This window comes from Hordeum vulgare, chromosome 7H (genome assembly GCF_904849725.1).
Source record: "Hordeum vulgare subsp. vulgare chromosome 7H, MorexV3_pseudomolecules_assembly, whole genome shotgun sequence".
In the NCBI taxonomy this organism is placed as follows: domain Eukaryota; kingdom Viridiplantae; phylum Streptophyta; class Magnoliopsida; order Poales; family Poaceae; genus Hordeum; species Hordeum vulgare.
In genome coordinates, this window is record NC_058524.1 from 314,409,722 (window position 1) to 314,417,005 (window position 7,284).

A 7,284-nucleotide genomic window follows, 5' to 3' on the forward strand; every position below is an offset into this window, starting at 1 on the left:
AGGTATCTTCCAAAGGTTTCCCTTCTGGTGTAACAAACCCGTCGCCGCCCGCCAGCAGAACGGGCGTCATCCCTGGACAAGACCCTGTTGCGCTGACAGTCACTTTGTAGGAGAAGACCACCTTTGGGCAGGGGGAGCATGTTCCCCTGTTCCCCTTCAAAATTGGCCATCGTGGGATCCCATCCTGCCTAAACGATAAGGGAAGAGCACCCGAGCCGCCACTATATATAGAGGATAGGATACTTCATAGAGAAGGACGGGGATTCATTCATTTGCCCACCGGCACCACACATAGCCCACCTAGCCTCAAGAGGCCCTCGAACATTGTACTAGTTCATCCACCATCCTCCACGAGAGGCAATCCACGAAAGCAAGAGTAGGGTATTATGCTTCCCAGCGGCCCGAACCTGGGTAAACTGCCGTGTTCTATGTCTTTCTCACCATCGAGTGAGTTCTTTGCCATCCCCGACAACTAGCAAGTTAGGTGGAGCAAGCTTACGAGAGATCTTCATACACGCCCGTGAGTTCGAATCTTAAGGGTTTTTGCAGAGCCCGAAATCTGACATTTGGCACGCCGGGTAGGGGCGTGTCAAGGTTTCCTCCATGCTCCGCTCTCACCAAGCTTCGCCGCTCCGATGGCTGACGCTCACCGGGCTCGCGCCTAGCGCCGCGCCACCCGTGTTGCTCAAACAACATCCGCAGGCCCCGTAGGCATGCATCGGTCACCATCACCGGTGGTGAACGCCTCCACGGGCCTCGATGCCCAGGAACAGTAAGGCTCCTCGTAGCCGGCTACCGAGCAGGCCGACGGCCGCACTGCCACTCCGTCGCTCGTCCGGGCTTTCGGGTCAGCCTTACGCATCCGGCCAGAGATGCCGCATGGCCGACGCACGCTTGCCATGGCCACCGAGCTGCTCCGTTACCGGCCCGCCCCTAACCGCCACAACGACTTGCTACAACGCATCGAGGAGCTCATCGCGGCTGCCGATGAATCCGTTGTGTTCTCCTGCTCGCTCCAACCCCAACTGTCCCTGGTGAACGATGTGGAGCAAGACGCGCCAACCTCACCTCCACGGCGCGGCGTGAAGCCCGAGCCCAGGCAGGAAGCACGTCCCCGTGACCGGCCTCGCAAACCCAGGGCGAAGCCGGGGGATGAAGCAAGCTGCTAGGTGGTTCCTCGGCCGTGCGCCGACGTGTGTGCGCTTCCGGCGCTACAAGTCCCGTGCCGCGAGCGTGACCCGCTCGAAGCAGACCCAGTGGAGCACCAGGATTAGGTCGCCCCCGCGCCCGCTACACCCGTCGGGACGGTAGGGCGCCTCGCCATCTCCCCTGAGCTCTACCCAACCGCGTGGCCCTGCAAGTTCAAGCCTGACCTACCCCTGCGCTACGACGGCACCCTGGACCCGGCCGAGTTCTTGCAACTCTACACGTTGAGCATTAGGGCGGCAGGAGGAGGCAATAAGGTCATGGCATGCTAGTTCCCCAAGGCGCTCAACGACGACGCGCTCTCTTGGCTCCTCAACCACCAAAAGGCATGCATCACCTCGTGGGATGGTCTACGCAAACTCTTCATTGCCAACTTCCAAGGCATCCGCGACCGTGCTCCCACTATGCACGACCTGCGGCGCATCAAGCAGCAAGAGGGGGAGACCCTGCACAAGTTCATACAACGCTTCAGGGTCATGCGCCTCCAGATCCCCAAGGCGTCGGACGAGGCCGTCATCTCGGCCTTCTCCGATGGAGTCACCGACTTGAAGGTGAAGGAGGAGCTCGCCATGAGTGATGAAATGAGCACTGCATTGGCGATGTTCGACCTGGCAAACAAGTGCGCCAGGGATAAAGAAGGTCGCATGTCACTCCTCGGGCCTGAGGCGACGGACCCAGAAGAGAAGAAGGCCAAGGACAAGGAGGCGAAGCGCAAGGCTCCTACGGTGCTCGTAGCCGAGCCTGAGACGAAGTACGACCGAGGAGGAGAGCGTCCATCAGGAGGGGTCCCAATGTGCATCTTCCATGGCACCAGCGGCCATGATACCTCCGAGTGCCAAGATCTTCGACTGGCCCGTGCCGAGCACTTCAGCACGCGCCTGGACAGGGAGACAGAGGCCCCCCGCGCGGCGGTGGTCGTATTGGGGGCCGCTAGGACGACCGGGAGTCGCGTCAGGGGTGGCATGAACAGCCTCATGAAGACCGTTGACGCGGCCAGCCTCAGGAGGACCGCTGGCATGGCTAGGCTCAGGAGGATCGCTTGCGCGACAATCCTCAGGAGGGGCAACGACGCGGTCAGCCCCATGTGGTTCGCCCTCGTGAGGCCGGGCTGCCTCCGCCGCCCAGAAGGAGGGATGAAGACAGGCAGGACAATGGGACTGGGGGCTTCCAGGAGGTTAGGGCGGTGGCCTCCATCCTAGACGGCGCCCAGACCCCGGCCTCCAATCGTGCCTTCAAGCAGTTCGCACGGGAGGTGAATGCCGCTCTCCCGAAGCCTGAAGCGATGCGCCCTCTCAACTGGTCCCAGACCACCATAACCTTCGACCCAAGCGATCAGCTCAGGTGCTCGTTCACGGCCGGCAAGCTCCCCATGATGTGCACCCCGACCATCAGCAACGTCCTCGTCACCAAGACACTTATCTATAGTGGAGCGGGGCTCAACGTCCTCTCGGTCGAGACCTTCGAGAAACTCCAGCTGCTGTACGAACAAATCATGCCGACCAAGCCCTTCTTAGAAGTTAGGGAGGGGTCCACCGTGCCCATTGGGCAAGTGCATCTGCCAGTCACCTTCGGCGAGCGCAAGAACTACAACACTAAGATTATCGTCTTCGACATCGCGCACATCCACCTGCCGTATAACGTGATCCTTGGGTACCTGTCTCTCGCCAAGTTCATGGCAGTGACCCACCATGGCTACAATGTCCTCCAGATGCCAGGGAGCGGCGGCGTCATCACCATCGCCTGCGACGAGAAGGATGCCCTCTGTACTCTTGAGTGCGCCTACCGCACAGCGGCGGTGGAACACTCAGACTACGAAGAAGACGAGCTACCTCGCGAGGACCCGCGCAAGAATAAGAAGCATCTCCTCCCCATGGAGCGCCCCGGGGCTTCGGGCTCCGTGCCTGGGGACGGGGTCATGCCTCCCATCGCATAGGAAGGCGCGCTCGGCGCCCCCCTTGGGTCAGGGCTGGTGGCTCCCACCGGGGAGGTCCCTGGCCTGACTAGTGAGGTGAGGGTGGCACTCGAGCACAACCCGAGGGTGCACTCGGGCGTGCGTGAGTCCATCATTGGAGCAATCCAAGAACTTCGAGAGGCCCAGGTTGTGCGAGACGGGGACTGCCCTGCACCACCAATCACAGTCGCTGTCGTCGGCGCGGCCGATCAGCCCCGCATCTGCATCAACACTCTCGCAATCGACAGCGCCATGGCACAAGGCCCCTTTTGGCCCGCGCGAGCTAACCATCGTTAGGTATGCCCAGGCGGCGGTACCCCCATGCCCTTCGGGCTGGGGAGCGCCGCTGCTACCTACCCGGGGCTCCAGCGGGTCATGCTCATGCCTTGCCTGCTGTGGCGTGGTGAGGAAGAGGAGGAGATGCTCGGGCCAAGCGAAGGTCCTGAGCCTCGGGAGACGGGGACCCATGAGGGTCGCGATCGTGGAAGCAGTAGATCGGGCGAAGGCGGCGCCCTCGGCACTTCAGTGGCATTGCCGCCAGGTGATTTTTGGTTGGCTTCTGCCACGTAACTTTTTGGCTCACTCCATCCGAGGGCGCCCACAGGGCAGTGTGGCCTCTAGGAGTTTAGGGCATTCCCTAGCTGCCACTTTCATTTAAGTTGTTTCTGTCGCACCCACTTGAAACCCTAACGTTCTACCTTGCTTGCGTCTTTGGGCGGTCGGTCCCCGCTTGGGGGCTCCGGTCGAAGCTTATCCTTGCAGGCCTCCTGAGGCAGCAGGCACCCAAAGAAGAAGTCAGCAGGCTTTACCAATGACCCAGAAAAGCTCAGGCCCCAATGCCTCGGGGATAGGGACACTCGCGAGGCCAAAGAGTCCTCGCGACCTCCCAGATACACCCCCACCGTGACACTCTCACATAATAATGAGCCGAGGCTGTATACGCTCGGGGCCCCCCGAGGACGTGGAGGGGTCCATCCCACGCCTAGTGGAAGCCCTATGCTCCGCGCTCGGTAGAAGCTCATGCCCCCATGCCTCAGGGGTAGGGACACTCGCAAGGCCAAAGCGTCCTCGCGACCTCCCAGATACATCCCCACCGTGACACTTTCACGTAATAACGAGCGGAGGCTGTATATGCCCAAGGCCACCAGAGGACGCGGAGGGGTCCATCCGACGCCTAGTGGCAGCCCTACGCTCCACGCTGGGGAGAAGACGGAGGCAATCAACTGAGTCCGCCAATGACTACGCCCGCAGCTGGCCAGGAAATCAACTCAGTCCGCCAATGGCTATGCCCACAAATGGCAAGGATATCAACCCACTACACCTTCCACTATGCCCACGCCGAGTGAGGGGGTCAGACAACTGGAGGTACGGAGCCGCTCGTACGTCAAGGGGGACCCTTGAGCATCGCGACTCAGGGGCCTAACTACGCCCGTAGCCCCTTCCCTCTTGGGCCGTCCTGGTTTCCGGTCGGTTCAACGACAGCGAAGGAACGCGCGGGGTGGGCCTTGCCGACGCAGAGCCTAGCACACTCGAAAAACCACTTAAAATCTCTCACGGATAACGCTGGAGTCACTCGTACGTCAAGGGGGACTCCAGAGCATCGCGACTCAAGAGCGTGAACTGTGCTCGTAGCCCCTTCCCCCTTTGGGCCGTCATGGTTTCCGGTCGATTCAATCGCGGCGGAGGTACGTGCGGGGCGGGCCCTGCCAACGCAGAGTGCCGAAGGAGTTCGAGAATCTCAAATTGACATTTTCTTAGGAGGGACATTGGAGTCGCTCGTACGTCAAGGGGACACCTGAGCATCGCAACTCAGGAGCCTAAACTGTGCTCGTAGCCCCTTCCCCCTTTGAGCCGTCCTGGTTTCTGGTCGGTCCAATCACAACCCACGTACGCGCGGGGCGGGCCCTACCGACCCAGAGTGCTGAAGGTGTTCCGAAGTTTCAAAATCCTCGTTGCGTTCCCCTCATGGGGGATGCTCACACGTCAAGGGGGACCCCTGAGCATCACGACTCAGGGGCCTAACTGTGCTCGTAGCCCCTTCCTCCTGTGGGTCGTCCTGATTTCCGGCCGGTTCAGTCGCGACGGAGGTATGCGCGGGGCGGGCCCTGCCGACGCAGAGTATCACAACAAACATGAAAGAAACAAGGTGAAGAGACCATTCAAGCAGTCAACTAGTTGTTACAAGCCTCAACAAGTTCTTCAAAACGCAAATAAGTTTGACACCTACACGAGACATGATGTGCATTGGACGGAAAAACAGGGAGAAGAAACCAGGAGGAGCCGCCGCTGCCGGCCACTCCATCTTCAGGGGTCTTGTCATCGGCGTCAAAAGTATCGTCCTCCCCATCGTCGCCTTCAGCGGCATATGGAGATGAAGGGGCTGCGACGTGGGCGAACCTCTTCACCAACGCCTCCACGGGGCCCTTCACCACCTCCCTGGTGTTGTGGCGGACCACGGTGGGGACTCGCAGGATCACGAAGCCAAAGTCAAACCCCAGATCATGAAGATGGAGATGACTGAAGACGCGTGTCGCGACCTCGAAGAAGAGGTCGCGATACTCGCTGTCCAAGATCTTGTCCACCTAGACGACGGCGTTCTCCAACGCCACGACAAGCTCCACTGCGAGCACGGCGAAGCCACTCTCTGGGGTGGCCACAGGCTTGCCGAACCTGTCCTGACAGAGGGTGCGGAGCACTGTGCGGAGCCTGAGATCAACATCCGGGAATCTGACCAGCTCCGCAGCTTTCTTCTTCTCGGCCCCTTTAAGGGCCTCCTCCTTGGCATCGAGAAGGGTCCTCCACGAGGCGATCTCCTTCTCCTACTCGTCCAAGCGCGCCTGCTTTGCACCCAGGCGATTTTCCCCTGGGACAACTCCTCTTCCCGAGAAGCGAGCTTGGCCTTGCAGGGCGCGAGCCCTTCCTCCCGCGGGTGAAGCTGCTTGGTTAGCTTGGTTTGCTCCGCTTGGAAGGCCTTCAAACGAGCCTCCGCCCCTTTGCAGCGTTTGGCACCTACCGTAGCTTCCTCCAGCGCCACCTCGCGTGCAGCACGAGCGGCCTTGGCTTCCTCCTCACCCTTTAACATCACGACCGCGATCTTGCTCAGGGCGGTGAAGGCGTTGTTCAAGACGCCCTGGGTGAACACTGAAGTCTTTAGAATCTCCTCCCAAGGAGCTTTTAGTGCTACTGCGGGGTGTGCCGTTAGGGAGGCATCGTCACGAAAGACAGGGGCTCTGGAGGCTGCTTGGATATGGCGAGAATTGGCGCATCGGTAGACCGAGGGGCCTCAAGAGTCTGCCCCTCAAGCAACGGTGCCATCGTGACCACCTCAGGATGCTTCGGGGGCTTGGCGACCAAGGCTAGAGAGGTCGCCCTGCGAGCCCCCCTTCCTGATCGGCGGGATGCGACGCGTTGGGTGAAGCCGACGGTGCATCAGGAGTCGCCTTCGGCTTGACGCCCACCTTCTTCTTCTTCTCCCCAACAAAACAACGTCCCTGGGCATCAGGCGAAAAGAGGATCAGCCATGCACAGACGACGAGCGCGCAGAGCATGCCAAGACGAGTCACTTACTCTCCAACATCGCGCCATCTCTTCCACCTCTCCGCCCCGGTGACGGCAGGGGCGATAGGGCCCCCCACGGAGGGGGTTGAGCTCGACGCCTTAGATCCCCCGCCGGCAGAGGCGGGACACGCCAAGGACGTCTTAGCACCGTGCCTCTAGGGGGCGAGCATGCACACAGACCGCGTGGCGGGCGGGGCCGATGCGGATCCCCTGGAGGCCCTGGTCGGACGCGAGGAGATCACCACGGAGACCTCGCTTGTGGCGTCATCATCTTCAAGCTCGTGCAACAGGATGTCCGGCGACGGGGGAGGCGTGTTTGCGGGACAGTCTTCGACGGTCTTCCCCGAGTCCTCCCCGCCAGAGGCGTCATCCGACGATACCTCCACCGGACCAGAGCCCTCGTCCGGGAAGAGACCTCGCTCATCGAAGACATGCATCACGGTGATCAGATCGGCCCGGTCGTTGCGACGGTACAACGGACCCAGAGCCTCGGGCAGTTCTCCAGGGTCACCGCCCAGCAAGATTGCCACGGCTTTGTTCAACTCCTCGGTGGGAAGATCCTGGGACCA